Raw genomic sequence first — 18,823 nt, 5'->3', positions numbered from 1 at the left:
TCAATTCTTAGAGAGAGTGTAAGTTTAGAGAGAGAGGGTCTCGAATCTAGGGTTTGATCAAAAAACAAAGTGAAAAAGTGAAGTTCAAAATCGCTACTGTCCGCTGATATAAAACACGCTCGCTCGAGCGAAGACTTGGTCGCTCGAGCGACCAGACACAGAAACTCTCGCTCGAGCCAAGGAACTCTTGCTCGAGCCAAAAGCTCAAAAGTGCGCTCGAGCGAAAGAATGCTCGCTCGAGCCAACAACTCAAACCCTCAGGTCTGCAACCAGAAGCACGCTCGAGCGACAAACCTCTCGCTCGAGCGAAGAACAAACCAGACCGCTCGAGCCAAGAAAAGCTCGCTTGAGCCAAGAAACACAACTCTCAGGTCCAGAACCAGACGCCATCACTCGCTCGAGCGAAGCCACTCTGGCTCGACCCACCTGACACAAACTCAACTCTCGCTCGAGCGACCAACTCCTCGCTCGAGCGAAGGTCCAAAAATCTGGGAAGCAACACTAGGCTCCCAAACACAACCAACCTGAAACAAACCTGCCCGACACATCCTATAACTCAATAAACAAAGTAAAGAGGATGCAAACAAGATAATAAACAACTACCAACATCCACGGACACTTGTCCGGATCACTGTACAACAAGGGTAAACCCGGGATCGCTATATATATGAATGCATATCCAATTGAATGTTTATGAGGAATTGAATCCAATGGTGACAGGATAAACAACCAATTTAATTATATTTTGGGTTTTGTAATAACAGGGGTAATAGGATCTGGAGTGCTATCACTAGCCTGGAGTGTGGGCTCAGCTTGGCTAGATTGCAGGTCCTTTGTGCATAATGGTCTTTGGAGTGATTGCTGTAGTTGTTTCATATCTTCTTTGTGATTGCTATAGATCTCCTGATCCACAATTTGTTCCTGCTAGAAATCCATCCTATACCGCAGCTGTGAAGTCCTACTTGAATGAGGGCTGGTTATGCATCATTATTGCAATAATATCTCTTTCTTCTTTCTTTAATCACTTTTCTATATAGAAGCATTAAAAAATGCTATAATCATTGGATTTCTTTTGCATTATGGAATATGATTCAGATTTTTGTATAAATGACTAGAAAGAAGAGAAGAGAAAGCCATAGCTAGAGGAACTAATGTTTTTCCAACAATATGGCATGGGAATCTGAATTGACTTTTTAGTATAAGAAACTACGATGACTGAAAATGTCTCCATTAAATTGTCACCTATGTAGCTAAAATAAAAACAATTTTCCCTTTCCAAAAGATTTTATGGTAAAAGCTTCTCTGTGAAATTCATTTGGTTAGTGAAAATTATCTTTAGGTTATCCAAGTATAACTGGATGAGAGAGGCCAGGAGGTGGGAAGAAATATTTCCAATCTTTCACCCTGAGTTCAAAAGGAAATCCTGGGAGTGGTCTTTGTCTTCAGCAGGACCGTTTGGAAAAACTAATTTGCAACTTATTAGTTTGGATTTCACAATTCCATGCTTAACCAGGAGTACTTAGAAAATTTAAGGATGTTCGGTAAAATTTTTGCAACTTATTTTATTTTTCAGCTAAAAAACCTCAAAAAAAGTTCCAAAAATTAACTTTTTTGAAGTTGGGTTTGAGATTTTTTTTAAGCTACAAATAAGTTTTGCCAAACAGCCTCACTCTTTTCCTTGACCCTCCCACCACATTAACAGTATACTGTTGTACAAAAATCTTCATATCCCTCTAACATCTTTTCTTTTTGGTTTATTTCTATTCTGCAACTTTCAAGTAGTTAATATTTCCTTTTCAGTAATCTGTACTTATTAGTTAATTAGTTGTTGTAGAGCAATTCAAAAATCAGACTGTTATCACAAGGAATGGAACAATGCTCCATGTGAATATGAAGACAGTCTACATATGCTGTTGGACCATTTTAATATCTTTTATTTATTTATTTATATGCTTTGTTCATGAATCTTCTTGTGTTTTGATCATGAATCTCATCTTGTTCATGAATGGAGATTCACTGTTTTGGTAACCATTTGTCTTGTTCATGAATAGAGATTAATTAGAATTCATGAACTTGATGGTGAGTTAATATTTGGATACACTCTCCCTTTTCTCTAGGTTCATGGTCATTATTATGTTTTGATGTATTTTGTAAAGTCCTAGTGGTTTATATATAGCTCCTCTCATCTACTTTTTTCTACACCAATACACTAACTATTTTCTATACAAGAGAGATTACTAGCAAAGAAGGGTGTTTTTCTTGGTGGAACTTTGGGGTCACCATCTTGTGTAGAATTGGCTTGAACCATACGACAAGTAGTCGGGCTGTTGTATCCTGGAAGGGACAAGTCATAGTTTTGTGACTGTTGCATTGGTATTTGGGTTCTTCCTACCATAGTGGGCTTGATCTCCTTAAAGAAAACGAGATATCCGTGCCTCAGCTTGATCTATTTGTATCTCATTTTCTTTGCATTATTTATCAATAAAATATAATTTTTTCTAGTATTTTCACCAACAATTTTAAGGGGATCAACCATGGATCAAGTACCAGAAAAAACCAATGATAGAATTGGAGATCTCAACAAGCCTTTCAAGTTTAAGGGAGTTCATTTTAAGAGGTGGAAATGAAAAGTTCTTTTTTATCTCAGCCTTTTGAAAGTTGCATATGTTCTTACCGAGAAGAACCCAAACAAAATTTCAACCGAGGAGATGAATGATGAAGACTACGAGGCACATGAAGCAAAAGTGGCTTTCTATAATATAGATGAGTATGAATGTCGCTTTTATCTCTTAAATTGCCTTGTTGATCAATTTTATGATTACTATGACACTACTTACACTTTGTCTTCTATTAATTGTTTGGCATGTTCGCTTGTGTCATATTAACAGTAAATATGTGGGAATCATGAGTAGTTTAGGATTAATTCCTAAAGTAATAAAAAATTTTGAGAAATGTGAAGTTTGCAGTAAAGCGAAAATTACTAAGAGGCCTCATAAAAATGTTGAAAAAAATATTGAATTGCTAGAATTATTTCATACTGATTTGTGTGAATTTAAAGGAATATTTACGCGGGGTGATAACCGATATTTTATCACTTTTATTGATGCTTTTTCAAAATACACAAACGTATATTTATTAAAAATAAAAGTGATGTTTTTGAGAAATTTAAAGAATTCCTTCTTGAAGTGGAAATCAATTCGGTAAAAAGATTAAGAGAATTAGAAGTGATAGAGGCCGGGAATGTGAATCTCTTGGATTCAACTCTTTTGTTCAGTCATTGGGAATTATTCATGAGACTACTCCACCATATTCACCTTCATCTAATGGCATAGCTGAAAGAAAAAATTAGAACGTTAATTGATTTGACGAATGCTATGCTTATTGATTCAGGTGCTCCCTCAAATCTTTGGGTCGAGGCTATTTTGACGGCTTGCCATGTGATAAATAGAGTGCCAAACAAAAAGACTATAATTGTACCTTATGAGTTGTGGCGGGAGCATAAACCAAATTTAAGTTATTTGAGGGTTTGGGGTTGTTTAGCTTTTGTGAGGCTTGCAGATCCTAAACGACCTAAATTGGGTGAACGAGTTACCACCTGTGCTTTTCTTGGGTATGCGTTGCATAGTACAACTTATAGATTTTTTGATATAGAAAATAATATTATTTTTGAATCAGGTGATGCTATTTTTCATGAAAATAAATTTCCTTTCAAATCTAGAAATAGTGGGGGTCAAATAATTTCTGAAAATATTTTATCCATGCCTAGCTCTTCTACTCCATCTCAAGATTTTCAAAAACAAGAGAAATTCTCAAATCCAACCAAGGAGGAGTAAACGAGCTAGAGTTGAAAAATATTTTGGCCCTGACTATTATCTTTACAATGTGGAAGAAATTCCTTTTACGGTGCAAGAAGCTTTATCATCACCTGATGCTATTTCTGGAGAGAGGCTGTAAATGATGAGATAGATTCACTATTTTCAAATAAAACATGGAAACTAGTGGATTTACCTCCAGGTTGTAAAACTATTGGGTGTAAATGGGTCCTTCGTAAAAAACTTAAACCGGATGGTACTATAGATAAATATAAAGCGAGGCTTGTCGCTAAAAGTTTTAAGCAACAAGTTGATCTTGATTTCTTTGATACTTTTTCTCCGGTTACTAGAGTCACATTCATTAGACCGTTGATAGCAGTGGCTGCAATTCATGATTTAAAAATTCATCAAATGGATATGAAAACAACATTTTTAAATGGAGATCTAGATGAGAAGATTTACATGGACCAACCCGAAGGCTTTGTGGAGCCTGGCCAAGAAAGCAAGGTGTGTAAGCTAACTAAATCCCTTTATGGTTTAAAACAAACTCCTAAACAGTGGCATGAGAAATTTAATTCATGCATGCTTGAGAATGGCTATAAGACTAATGAATGTGATAAATGCATATATTATAAAACTTGTGAGAATGCACATGTGATTATTAGCTTATATGTGGATGATCAACTTATCTTTGGCTCTAATTTGCATATTATAAATGAGACTAAAAATATGCTTAATAGCCACTTTGATACGAAAGATCTTGATGATGCCAATTTTATTTTGGGAATTAAAATTACCAAGACTAATGATGACATTTTTCTTGATCAATCACATTATGTTGAGAAAACTTAAAAGAAATATAACTTTCTAGACTGTAAACAAGTTGCTACTCCTTTTGATGCAAGCATAGATTTATCTCTTGTAACAAATGAAAAAGAAGTGATTAATCAAAAGGAATATGCTAGCATGATTGGTAGTTTGAGATATGCTACTGACTGTACTGGACCTGACATTGCATATGCTGTTGGAGTAGTTAGCAGGTTTACTAGCAAGCCAAGTCGAGATCATTGGCTAGCCATGGGAAGAATTATAAGATATTTATCTGGTACGAAAAATTATGGTTTGTTTTATAACAAGTATCCTGCGGTACTTGAGGGATATAGTGATGCCGATTGGAACACTTTGTCAGGTGATTCTTTCTCTACCTCGGGTATTATTTTTATCTTGGGTGGTGGTGCTATATGTTGGAAGTCTAAAAAACCGACTATAATTGCTAATTCTACTATGGAAGCTGAACTTACAGCGTTAGCTATAGTATGTAAGGAAGTGAATTGGTTGAGGGATTTGTTACATGAAATCCCTTTTTGGAAAAAATCAATTCCTCATGTGTTAATTCGTTGTGATAGCACTACTGCTATTGGTAGAGTGAACAACCATTTTTTATAATGGTAAATCCAGACCTATTCAAAGGAAACACAGTAATGTGAGATCCTATTTGAGTAATGGCATCATAACTGTGAATTATGTAAGATTTTGTGATAATCTTGTGGATCTGTTAACCAAGGCCTTGGCGAGAGATAGGGTCTGGAGTACATCGAGGGGGATGGGTTTGAAGCCTATAAAATCATAAACGATGTGTGAGGATACCCAACCTAGGGACCAGAGATCCTGTAACTAGGTTCAATGGGAAGAACGAATCATATGGTGTACTATAAGAAAAGGGGGCATATAACACGGAAGTATTTGCGATGGCACTACTTACCATCGCAAAAAGTGAGTTTTTTGCAACGACATGAACTACCATCGCAAATAAGAATGTTTTTTAAGACGGTAATAAGTGCCGTTGCAAACAAAAAATTAAAAAAAAAATAGAAACAAATAAAAAATTTAGTTAAACGACGCGTTTTATTGTTTAAATTTTCATTTGTGATGTTAAAACATGGAGTCGTAGAAAAAAAAAGCAATCTGAGTGCTCAGCTTTATTTTTCCTTTCGCGCTCATTTTTCCCTCTTCCCTTCCCCTCCAAAAAAAAAAAAAAAAGCCCTATAAAAAATCCACCCTTACCATCTACAATGGCCACCAGCGGCTATTCCTCCACCTCCTCCTACTCTCGTGGCTGCTCCTCCTCATCACCACCATTCCATGTCCATGGAAAACCCTAATCGCCTCTCCAACGATGAGGTACATTTTCAATTTCATCTCATCAATTTGATCGATTCATTTTCAAATCATTAGTAGATCCATTAGATGATTTCTAGGTTTGAACAATCTTCATATCGGGCCTCCCCAAGGACGTGAATGAGAGAGAACTCCAGAACCTTATCAGATAGTTACCTGGTTATGAGGCTTCGCAAGTTAACTGCAAAGGTGAACATCCTATGGGTTTCGCTTTCTTCACTACTCCTCCTTTTGCCTTTGCTGCCAAAGATGCCCTTCAGGTTCTCATCTTCACAATCTTTACCTATATTATTTGTTTTGATTAATCTATCTCTATTGTACTAAATTATTACTGGGTTTGGTTTTCTGGTTTAGGAGATGGTGTTTGATGCAGAATCAAAGTCTGTTTTGCACACAGAGATGGCAAAGAAAAATCTACTTGTCAAAAGGGGTGAGTTTTCTATTTTTAATTGAAGCTTTCTTTACTTCAAAAGTCATGTCAGAAAATAGGGTTAAATATTGTAGACTTGTAGTGTTGTTTTTTGTTTGTTTTCTTGTTTCAAAATAATTTGAAGCCTCATAACTAGACTAGAACTATGGGAGAGAGCAAGAACATTCATTCATAACAGTCTTCAGAGCTTGCAGATGTGTTCTTATATTCTATAATAATAAGGATAAGATTAAGCTGGCTTGGTAGTTGTTTGCATAGTATCTTGTTATGGGTATGGGTTGAAATCATGGAACCTTATTTTCTGGAATGCATTTCTCAGAATGTGCTTGAATTTGAGTAAAACCCTAGAGAATGTGAATGTAGATAGCTCACACGTCTTGTATTATGTATTATGTATCATGGCCATCTGGTTGTTATTGCTTAATTTTATAAAATTATTTATGTGAAAGTTTGAAAGTGTCTATCTAATTTTTTGTAAGTGATTATTTCTTTCTCGTACCTCGTGTATGTATGCTTATGCTTTGAATTGAACCCTTTTTTTAGCATGATTGTCTGTCGATTGGTCACTATTGTGGCAACACCCCAATCAATGGGTTTACAAGTTTCTGTCCAACTAGAAGATCTATCAAAAAAAGGTAGCTTAGTGTATGAAGATTAGGAAACACCATGATACACTAGTGTATAAAACAAATCATAGTTCTATTGGGCGATTTGTGCAAAGTCCAATTACAATTTCTTTTGGATATCCCAACCAAAAACATATGATTCTCATCCCATAATTAGGATGTAGGTAAAGAACTACCATGTGGTGAGGATGGTTAGCTCCACGTATGGTTGGAGATTTGTGTCATTTGGAAAGCAAGAAACACACTTGCCTAAAATTGAAACCATGAAGGCATGAAAGATTTGTAGTTGGGTGCCCCTTAGGTTCTTTGTTTGTAAACCATTAAATTCCTTCCGTTGTTCAGAAATTGAAATCTTCATTAAGTGACTAAACTTTTAATCTTGGCCATGGCAGTGATAAGACTCCATAGAGTTTGTTTGTTCATTACCCTTTCTCAAAAATGGTTTCTATAATGGGCTCATAATTAAAAAGTCTTCGTTAAACAAGAGCAAGGAGTCAATTTTGAGTTCTTTGCTCAATAGCTTATGGTTTTAATTCTTCCTCCTGTGTCTAGTCATATGAGGAGAAGAAAACAAAATACGTAGTCTACTAATAGAGTAGTTGAGCACTGTGACTAGTTGTAAGGATTCCTTATCTACTAAACATTCTTTCCTAGTCTTCTTTTATAATTATGGGGATCATATGCTCAAGTAAATTGAAGCTTTCAATCTTCTAGGTGTGTTCCTTGCATCAAAACAAATAGATCAATTGAAAACTCCGCTCTCTTGTAATTAATTCTCTCTCTCTCTCTCTCTCTCTCTCTCTCTCTCTCTCTGGCACACACACACACACACACGCGTGCGCGCGAGCACGCGAGCACTAACTATGTTTATGGCTTTATCCCAACTGAAAATGTATATTTTTAAAGTAAAGGAGTAGAATATATAGAAATCTACAATATTTTTTTAAGTTTTATTTTTATTCAAACTTCTAATGTGTTTCATATGTTTCTAGACGATAAATACTTGTTTTTCAAGTGTCTGAAGCGTGTTAGAGTCTAGAAATTTTTAAACAATATTGGACCTATTAGGATGTGTGTTCATATAATACCGTGTCCGACATGACATGCCACCTTCTTAGGAGTGTCCACGCTCTTTGGCTGCTGCCTATGTTGGCTTGTTTGGTCCACATTCAAAGGCTAGAACTTGTCTATAAATTTTGTTTAGTTGGTGCAATTGTTATATTCATAATTTTTGTATCTTTTTTTGTGGGAAGTGCCGCACCATTTGGTTGATATATTGCACCCATCTGAAGGTATGTTGCTTGTAGGACCAGATTATAGGAATCTGAATGGTATTTAATTATGAAAATGTTGCTGGGGTAGTATACCTTTTGTCAATCAAGGGTACACCTCTTATTGGTTTGGATTGTATGATCTGGTGATTTACCTTCTGTTCTGCGAGTAGACATTTTTATGGAATTTTACTAAGACATGCTGCCTGCCCATGGTGATATGAGAGTCTAGGGTGTGTCTCTATCAAACATAAGTTATATACTTTTTTTTGGCATCATTGCAAGAGGAGCATGTGTACCTCTTACCTCCTTCTATGTAGCGGTTGTCATTCTTTTCTTGGTTGGTAGTAATAGATTTACATTTCTCTTAAATTTCTAATGGACGATCAACGGGCCATGCTGTGGGCTACTTGCCTGTTCACATGAAGAACAATTGACAAGAAATCTTGTAGACACGGGAAGTTTACCAACTTGAAAGAATTAAATGAGGCAGTATCTATCTGAATGCTTACTGTTAGTAAACACCTTTGTAACTGCATGAAACAAGTTAATTTGGGATTGCCTACAGATAGATTGTTATAAATATTTGATGAAGGCCTACCAACATATGTTGGATAACTTTAACATGCATTTTGGGTACCTGTGAATGTATTGTCATGTCTATGTTTCAATGAAAACCAACTTATATGGCGCATAAAGACTCGAGTTTCTTTTTGATATTTCAGGTATATATATGGAAAGCCAGATGTTCCAAAAGCTTCTCCAGAGATTACCTCTGAAGTGTACTCAAAGCTTGCACATTTTCAGAAAAATGTTGACTGGGATGCAGCTGTCCAGTTGGTGGTCAAAGCAATTGATCCGTGTGCCCAATCTTTGCCTGCTAATGATTGGTATCGTCTGCATCGCAGTCTTGAAATCATTAAGGCAAGTTTATGATCTTCTGAATTCCTTGACTTTTTCTTCATTATGATGGATTCAAATTTTTTCATGAAATCATTTAGGTAAGTATATGATCTTTTTCTTTTTTTTCATTATCAAATATTTTTATTTTAACAATTAATTGATACATTTTCCTGATTTCCTTTTCTCGTTGGAGTATGCCTTGATTTAGGCTGTTGTTAATCTAGCTGTAATTGGTGCGGAAGTTAAATTAGAGTTTGAAAGAGTTGTTTTCTCTGAATTGTAAGGTTACTGGAAAACACTTTAAGTAGATGTATACATACTTCGAGGTGATGACGCCGCAAAATCACCAAATAGCATTGGATTAGCACGATACTTGGCACACACGACCACTTAAGCACGACAACCTCATGGGAGAAGACGAGACTCAAATCGGGTTCCCGGTTTGGGAGATAGACCTGGATTTCGGTCTAGGCAAACTAGTTTCTTAAGAAACTTAGAATTCGAGGTGTTGACACCCCAAAATCACCAAACAGCATCAGAGTAGCACGAAACTTTTCACACATGACCGCCAAGGCATGAGAGACTTGTGGGAGAAGACAGGACTTCAATCGGGTTTCCGGTTTGAGAGTTAGAGCCAGATTTCACTATAGACAAACTAGTTTCTTAAGAAACTTAGAATTCGAGGTTTTAACACCCCAAATCACCAAACAACGTCAGAGTAGCATGAAACTTGGCACACATGACCGCCTAGGCATGAGAGACTTGTGGGAGAAGACGGGACTCGAATTGGGTTCCCAGTTTGAGAGTTAGAGCCGGATTTCACTATAGATAAACTAGTTTCTTAAAAAAACTTAGAATTCGTGGTGTTGATGCCCCAAAATACCAAACGGCATCGAATTAGCATGAAACTTGACACACACGACTACCTAAGCACGAGAGACTTGTGGGAGAAGATGGGACTCGAATCGGGTTCCCGGTTTGGGAGTTAGAGTCGGATTTCACTCTAAAAAACTAGTTTCTTATGAAACTAAGAATTCGAGGTGTTAATGCCCCAAAATCACCAAACGGCGTCGGAGTAGCGCGAAACTTGGCACACATGATTGCCTAGGCACGAGAGACTTATAGGAGAAGACAACACTCGAATCGGGTTCCTAGTTTGGGAGTTAGAGTCAGATTTCACTCTAGACAAACTAGTTTCTTAAGAAACTTAGAATTCAAGGTGTTGACGCCCCAAAATCACCAAACGACGTCGGATTAGCACGAAACTTGGCACACACAACCGCCTAGGCATGAAAGACTTGTGGGAGAAGACAAGACTCGAATCAGATTCCCGATTTGGGAGTCAGAGCCGGATTTCACTCTATACAAATTAGTTTCTTAAGAAACTTATAATTCGAGGTGTTAACGCCCAAAATCACCAAACGTCATCGGAGTAGCATGCAACTTGGCACACACGACCGCCTAAGCACGAGAGACTTCTGGGGGAAGACGGGACTCAAATCAGATTCCCAGTTTGGGAGTTAGAGCCGGATTTCACTCTACACAAATTAGTTTCTTAAGAAACTTAGAATTCCAGGTGTTAATGACCGAAAATCACCAAACGGCGTCGGAGTAGCACGAAACTTGGCGCACACGACCGCCTAGGCACAAGAGACTTGTGGGAGAAGACGAGACTCGAATCGGATTCTCGGTTTGGGAGTTAGAGCCAGATTTCACTCTAGACAAATTAGTTTCTTTCCAGGCCAAATTATTTACTTAATTATCATTATAATTGTATAGTAGTTAAATTTTTATATTTTTTTTTGTAATTAACATATTAACACATAATTATATTGTCACTAATTATTTTTATTTTTTATTTTCAAATATTTTCCAAGTAGGAGTTTACTTCTTGTGGAATGCATGACTGTGAAAAATGCGATTAACTTTTGTTTTTGTTACCCACGGAGAATGATGACGAAAACTTTTAATTTTCGTTTATGTTATTTTAAATTATGAACAACTTTATATATTTAAACATTATATATGTATTATAGAACATTATGTAGTGAGGTAATTTTGTTGATGTGTAATTATGGATGCAAGAATGTTTTTATTATGAAGAAATTGTTATTTCTATTTAGGAATTTTTATATTGTTATGCAATTATTGGTTTATTTTTCAATTGTTTTTCATATAATACAGGTAATTTTAATATTTTTAATAATTATATTGCAGTTATTTTTTTGGCACCACATCGTCGCAAAAAAAAAAAAGAAGGTAATTTTAATATTTTTAATAATTATATTACTGTTTTTTTTTCTTTGTTGCTGTCGCAAAAAAGGTAATTTTAAAATTTTTTATTAATTTTATTGCAGGTTTTTTTTTTTTTTCCGGACAACATTACTTGTGGTCTCAAATAAGACTTTTAGCAACCGTAAAGCAGTGTCGTCGCAAAAGGTTTCACTTTTTTACATATTATAGGCGACAGCAAAATTGTAACGCCCCAAAAAAATTGGGCAGGATATATCTATTTATGCAACAAAACCCACCTGATAGACAAACACATATATATTGCTAAGTAATCCATACACCCATTTCCATTAAATCCCAAACATGCATTTTACAACAAGTATGAAACGGAAGCCAAACAGGTAATAAGTGCCCTACAGGCTTACAAATTATCCAAGAACATTCTTGATTACACAAATTGTGTCTCGCTCATTATATCTTAAGCCCTTGGCTTTACAAATAACAAACATACACGCATAAGGCATAATTAAGAAGCTCTTGCTTCCCAAAACTCCATCCACACTATTGCCTTGGAGGAAGCATCTCACCTGTACCTGAAAATGGTATTCCCATATAGGGTGAGCCAACAGCCCAGTAAAAACAATCTAACACAATCTATGAGGTTTAGCAAACGTATAAATACCACGTACATAAACAATACCGATCCTAAAACATTCACAAGACCTGCATATTCATATGCCACTAAGACCAACCTTATTCCATTTTCCTTTAATTTCATTTTCAGTTCATATATGCTACTCAATTCATGAGTTAAATTCGTTATCTTTCAACAATAAAAATGAGACTACAACTCAACGATTTTCCAATTATGCAAAACTCACATAAACACTTCAAACCTGCCATTTTACAGATATTTCGTCCGAAGGAATCGACACCCATTTATATATAAAATTTTGGGTCTTTCACCCAGGACACTCCGGCCAACTTGCTTTAAATGGAGTCCATCCCCTTTCTCCTCCCAAACAAATATACATATGCAATATATTTATAAACATAATCACATATGGAGTACATCCCCTTTCTCCTCCCAATAAACATATATAAACAATGTATCTATAACATGGTCATGTTCAATGACAACAACAATGAATTAGCATTAAATCGCCTAATCTTCATATAATTTCTACAACAATCATAGCTATCCTCCACCGATAGCCCAATGCAATTATTTCTAAAGAGATGTTCAATATGAAAATAAATAGTTTATTCAAAACTTCCATAGGTGAGGTAATACATATCCAATATCACCATTTATAATCACAACCTTCCAGTTTCACATTTTCAATGTTAGTCCCAATTATTTAAGCAAAATAATAATTTAATCAAAATTAGGGCAGAATCCCCCTTTCACCAAATATCAACCTAAACACCAAAATCAACTATTTTGACACAACATGATCTTATATTCAAGCCTCATACTCGTTTACCTCATCTTCATCAAAACCCTTATTTTCATTTCACACCCAAATCCTAGATTTGTCCAAACCACAACCAAATCTCATCATCTATACAAAATAGCAAATAACTAAGCTAAAAACCATATTAGAGTGTAAAAAATCCCTACCTCAAGTTTTGAAGAGAATTCTGAGATGAAACCCCAAAATCTATGGTGTCAAAACTCGATCTCCACCACACACAATGAAGCCCTCGAGGTGATAACCAACTTTGGTGAAGAACTTAGGCCTAAATCCCAATGGATTTGGAGAAATCAAAGAGAGAAAATGACTTCTAGAGAGAGAAGCTCTAGACTTGGAAATTTGGAGAGTTTTAGAGAGAGAGTGGGCTGCAGAAAGTGAGCTGAAACCCTAATTTACGAACTGATATAACAAGGTCACTCGAGCGTGAAATACACTTTCCCGTAAGCAATTTCGAATGCATTTTGCATTTTTGCTTTCGGCGAGCTGACCGGGCAGCTTGACCCTCAAAGTTGACTGGGTCAAAATCGGGATCGCTACAAAAATGCCATCGCAAAAAGCAGCAATTGCTGTCGTAAAAAAAGGCGACGGCATGATACCGTCGCTAAAACGTTTTTGAAACGCCCTCTATTGTGATCCCCCCATTTGCCGTAGCTAAAAGTCATTTGCCGTCGCTAAAAGTTTTTTTAGACGACATTAGGAGTATTAGCGACGACATTTTTGGCGTCTCAAAAACCTGAATTTTTTGTAGTGGTGGTTGTAAAAATGCACTTTTTAATATTTTGTTATCCATCCCTATGATGTAAGTGCATTTGTCCTGTAATGTTGGAGGGTTGAGTTTTTATACTCTTAATGAAATTCTGTAGCTCTTGTTGAGTGGGGTGTGTCAATTATAGGAACATCCTTGACAGATTTCACCTATGTGAGCATGAAAGTGGGGCTGATTTCTATGAGAACAAGGCTTATTCTCAAATATGCTCATGAAAACTGGGAGAAGTACAAGGCCATAATGTGCTGGCTATTAAAAGCTCATGTCAACACCTGGATTATTATGTGTGAGCAGTAATACTTTATTGCTCCTAAGCTGTCATAGTTCAAGTCTGAGACCACTACTCACTCTGGAGTAGAGGTTGATGTTTCACTAATGAAGGTTCAATGCAGAGCACACCTTCACTAACGAAGTTGACCAGGTCAAAATCGGGATCGCTACAACCTCCCTCCCTTAAAGAATTTCGTCCCCGAAATTTCGAATCAAACTACCCAAACAAAGGGGGTTCTAGCGATCAAAACCACACTATTTCATTTTTAAATCACAATATTAACTCTCAACCAATTTTTTTTTGCCATTTCCACCATGGTTATCTTATCAACAACAACTATCCACATCAACCTAAACATGATGCAAAGAAATGACAATTCGTAACTACTTCATGCTTAACATAACAACATACATAACAACATGTGGTCAACAATTTTAACACATTTCCCTCAAACACTAGGGAATATTACAAGGAACACAACTTAAGCATTTTCAAACAAATCCAGATACTTAGAGCGGACTGCCGCCACTCATTCCCATGTCACTTCTTCAACCCAATGGTGTCTCCATAACACCTTTACCAACGGTATAGTTTTTTCCCGTAGCACTTGCTCCTGGGTATCTAATATTTGAACTAGTCGTTCTTCGTAAGAGGCATCCTCATCTACTTCCAAGTCAACCCAATCAAGCACATGAGAAGCGTCGGGTTCATACTTCCTAAGCATAGCTACATGCAATGCGTTGTGAACTCCCGAAAGTTGCGGTGGTAAAGCTAACCGGTATGTCACTTCCCCAATTCGCTCTAAGATCTCAAAAGGCCCAATGAACCTTGGAGATAATTTACCACTCTTACCAAATCTCATCAAACCCCGCCTTGGTGAGATTTTTAGAAACACATGATCACCAACTTCAAAAGATAAAGGTCGTCTCCTCTTATCGGCATAACTCTTTTGTCGACTTTGGGCTGTAGCTAACCTCTTCCGAATGAGAACCACTTTCTCAGTTGTCTCTCTAACAATTTTCGGACCTAGTAACGGTGCGTCACCCACTTCAATCCAATAAACTAGTGATCTATAAGGTCGGCCGTACAAGGCCTCAAATGGTGCCATCCCAATACTAGCTTGATAACTATTGTTATAGGCGAACTCAACCAACGGTAAGTGTTTCTCCCAAGGCCCCTTAAAATCAAGGACACAAGCTCTAAGCATGTCCTCCAAAATCTGGATGGTACGTTTCGACTGTCCATCAGTTTGAGGATAATAAGCAGTGCTAAGATTCAACTTAGTTCCCAACGCCTCTTGAAGGCTTTGCCATAACCGGGCAGTAAAACAAGGATCCCTATCCGACACAATAGTCACAGGGACTCCATGAAGTCGAACTATCTCTCTAATGTATAACTTTGCCAAGCATTCAACCGAGTCGCAGGTGCACACCAGAATGAAATAGGTAGACTTAGTCAACCTATCAACAATCACCCAAACGGCATCATTGCCTCGTTGTGTTCTAGGAAGCCCAACTACAAAATCCATGGTAACACGCTCTCATTTCCACTCGGCTATAGGTAAAGGTTGTAACAAACCCGCTGGTCTCTGATGCTTGGCTTTCACTTGTTGACAAGTAAGGCACTTTGATTCAAACACAACCACATCTTTTTTCATACCTCTCCACCAAAATTGGCGACTAAGATCATGGTACATCTTTGTGCCTCCCGGATGCACCGCAAGACGCGAATGATAAAACTCTCGGAGTACTTCCTCTCAACAAGACTCCGGTACAAACAAACGGTCACGGTATCTCACACTTTGGTCGGGATACACAATCAAACCTCTTTCTACCTTCTCATTGGAAATCTTCTCTTGAATGACTCCACCTCAAGGTCACCCTTTTGCGCTTCCAACACTCGATTCACAAGTGTAGGTTGTGCAACTACTAAAAACAAAGCTGTAGACTCAACAGACTCGCCTAGATACAAGTCAAACTCATTAAGAGTACCCAACATTTCCCGTTCTCGGATGGCGATAGAAGCTACACTGCTAGCTGGCTTTCAACTCAAAGCATCGGCCACAACATTGGCCTTCCCGGGGTGATAATGCAACTCAAAATCATAATCCTCTATGAATTCCATCCACCTCCTTTGTCTCAAATTCAAGTCTTTCTATGTAAATAGATATTTCAGACTCTAGTGATCAGAGAACACTTCAAATTTCTCACCATACAGATAGTGCCTCCAGATCTTCAAGGCAAATATCACTGCTGCTAACTCTAAGTCATGGATGGGATAATTTCTCTCATGTGTTTTCAACTACCGTGAGCCATAGGCTACTACTTTACGCTCTTGCATCAATATACAACCTAGACCTTCTCTTGAAGCATCACAATAAACTAAATAACCCAAACCCCTCTCCGGTATAATCAATACTGGAGCAGTGGTGAGTCTAATCTTAAGCTCTTGGAATGACTTCTCACAAGTCTCACTCCATACGAATTTGATTCCTTTCCTCGTCAACTTAGTCAAAGGTGAAGCTAGTTTAGAGAAATCTTTCACAAAACAACGGTAATACCCAGCCAACCCCAAGAAACTACGAATCTCGAAAGCATTCTTAGGTTGTGCCCAATCTTGCACTGCCTCTATCTTGGATGAATCTACAGTCACCCCTTCCCTTGATACTACATGCCCTAGGAATTTAACCTCTTCCAGCCAAAAGACACATTTTTCAAACTTAGCATACAGCTTATGGGCTCTAAGTAACTCATGTACTACTCGTAAATGTTCCTCATGCTCCTCCTCAGAAGATGAATAAATCAAAATGTTGTCCACAAAGACAACCACAAAACGATCTAAGAATTCACGGAAGATCCGATTCATTAAATCCATAAACACAGTTGGAGCATTAGTTAGCCCAAAAGGCATTACAAGAAACTTATAATGGCCATACCGCGTACGAAATGTCGTCTTCGGTATATCCTCCTCCCTTACTCTCAACTGATGATAACCCGATCTCAGGTTTATCTTAGAGAAACAACAAGACCCATTCAACTGATCAAACAAATAATTTATACGAGGCATTGGGTACTTATTCTTAATAGTAACCCGGTTCAACTTTCGATAATCAATACAAAGCCGTAATGCTCCATCTTTCTTTTTAACAAAAAGAGCCGGCGCTCCCTAAGGTGAAGCACTAGGGCGAATAAAACCCTTATCTAACAATTCCTGGAGTTGAATCTTTAACTCACTTAATTCAGCAGGTGCAAATCTATATGGAACCATAGAAACCGGTGCCATGCCAGGCACTAAATCAATAGAGAACTCGATCTCTTGGTGAGACGGCAAACTAACAAGATCCTCGGGAAAAACATCCGAGTATTCACAAACTACACTCAGCAATTTAACCCGAATTTCATCACACTCACTACTCAAAAAGCTAGCATGGAGACAACTAAGTTCACTCCGCCCATACGGATTATATACCGGTGATAAGACTCTATCCACCCGGTCCCCCAAGAAATAAAAGCAATCACCACTCAAGGTACATATAGTAACTTTCTGACGGTAGCAATCTATAACAGCCCGGTATGACGATAACCAGTCTATACCCAATATGACATCAAAACTAAGCATGTCAATTAATACAAATGCAAATGGTAATCGACGACCAGCAACCTCGATGTCACAACTCCGACGTTCTTGTCTCAAAATAGTCTAACCACCAACAGGTGACTCTACACAAATAGGAGATGCTAACTATGCCAACTCCAAACCCAAAACTGATGCAAACGCATACGAAATAAAAGAATGGGATGCACCCATATCAATCAACACATTAGCAACTGAATTGCAAAACAAGAAGGTACCTCTCACTACAGAAGGATCAGGTACAAGATCTGGCCCTACAACTGTATACATACGTCCAGTAGGCCTTTGCTCAATCTGCTCACCCCTCGGAATATAAGCCTAATGCACAGACTGAGCCGAAGAGACTCCCTGATTGGTCTTTGAGGCCTATGCTGACTGTGCTGGTTGGTGACTTTGTGTCTATCTAGAACCAGACACACCAGGTGTACCACCCAACTGTGGGCAAAACCTCTTTAGGTGCCCCGCCTGCCCGCACTGATAATAAGTGAGCGGCTGGCATTTTCCCTGACTCTGGCTCGGAAAACGAGCCGAAGATGATCCTGCTCGCTGTCCTCCTCCTCTTTGAGGACAAGCTGAAGACTTGTGGCCCAACTGACCACACTTAGAGCAAGTAAAATCTCCTTGCCCACCTCTCCCAAAACCTGAACTCGGTATTGGAAAAGTGGACCTCGACTAAGTTCCCTGGGACTGCTGAGGGTAGGAACCCCTCTGCCTCTTACTGTCTCCTTGACTATCTTGACTCCTCCTGGAGCCCCTCATCCTTTCATCTTTTGCTTGCATAATAGTTTCAAGGTGGGCTGCAGACTACACAAGGCGACCATAATCTCTAATCATGGAATCGGCCACTCGAAACATGAATTCGGTCCTCAATTTCTTCTCAAACTCCAGACAGTGGTGTTCCTCAATCGCCACTAACTCAGGTACAAACCTGGATAGACTAGTAAAGGTGGCCTCAAACTCCGCCACTGGTGTATTCAGCTGCTTGAGCTGACAAAACTGATCCCTCAACTTCTCCCTAATAGTGGGAGGCAAAAACTTCTCTTGAAAGGCGTCAACAAATGCCTCCCAAGTCCTTCAAATGCCCCTCCGCGCATACTTCCACTACTGCCCCGCATTCCCCTTTAACTGGAAAGACGCCAAGGTCACTTTCAACCGATCATCCTCGATGCCAAGCATCTCGAATGTCTTTGCTAACTATTCAAGCCACTCATCAGCCTTTAGTG

General features: G+C 38.0%; 1 pseudogene; it reads left to right on the top strand.

Moving 5' to 3' along the window:
* LOC114304205 (putative amino acid permease 7) overlaps positions 1-18,823 on the top strand; it is a 42,507-nt pseudogene that overhangs the window by 17,672 nt on the left and 6,012 nt on the right.

This window comes from Camellia sinensis, chromosome 8 (genome assembly GCF_055761805.1).
Source record: "Camellia sinensis isolate YWXY chromosome 8, ASM5576180v1, whole genome shotgun sequence".
Classification (NCBI taxonomy): Eukaryota; Viridiplantae; Streptophyta; class Magnoliopsida; order Ericales; family Theaceae; genus Camellia; species Camellia sinensis.
The sequence above is the reverse complement of the archived record's forward strand: the minus strand, read 5'-3'. Positions and strand labels throughout refer to the sequence as shown.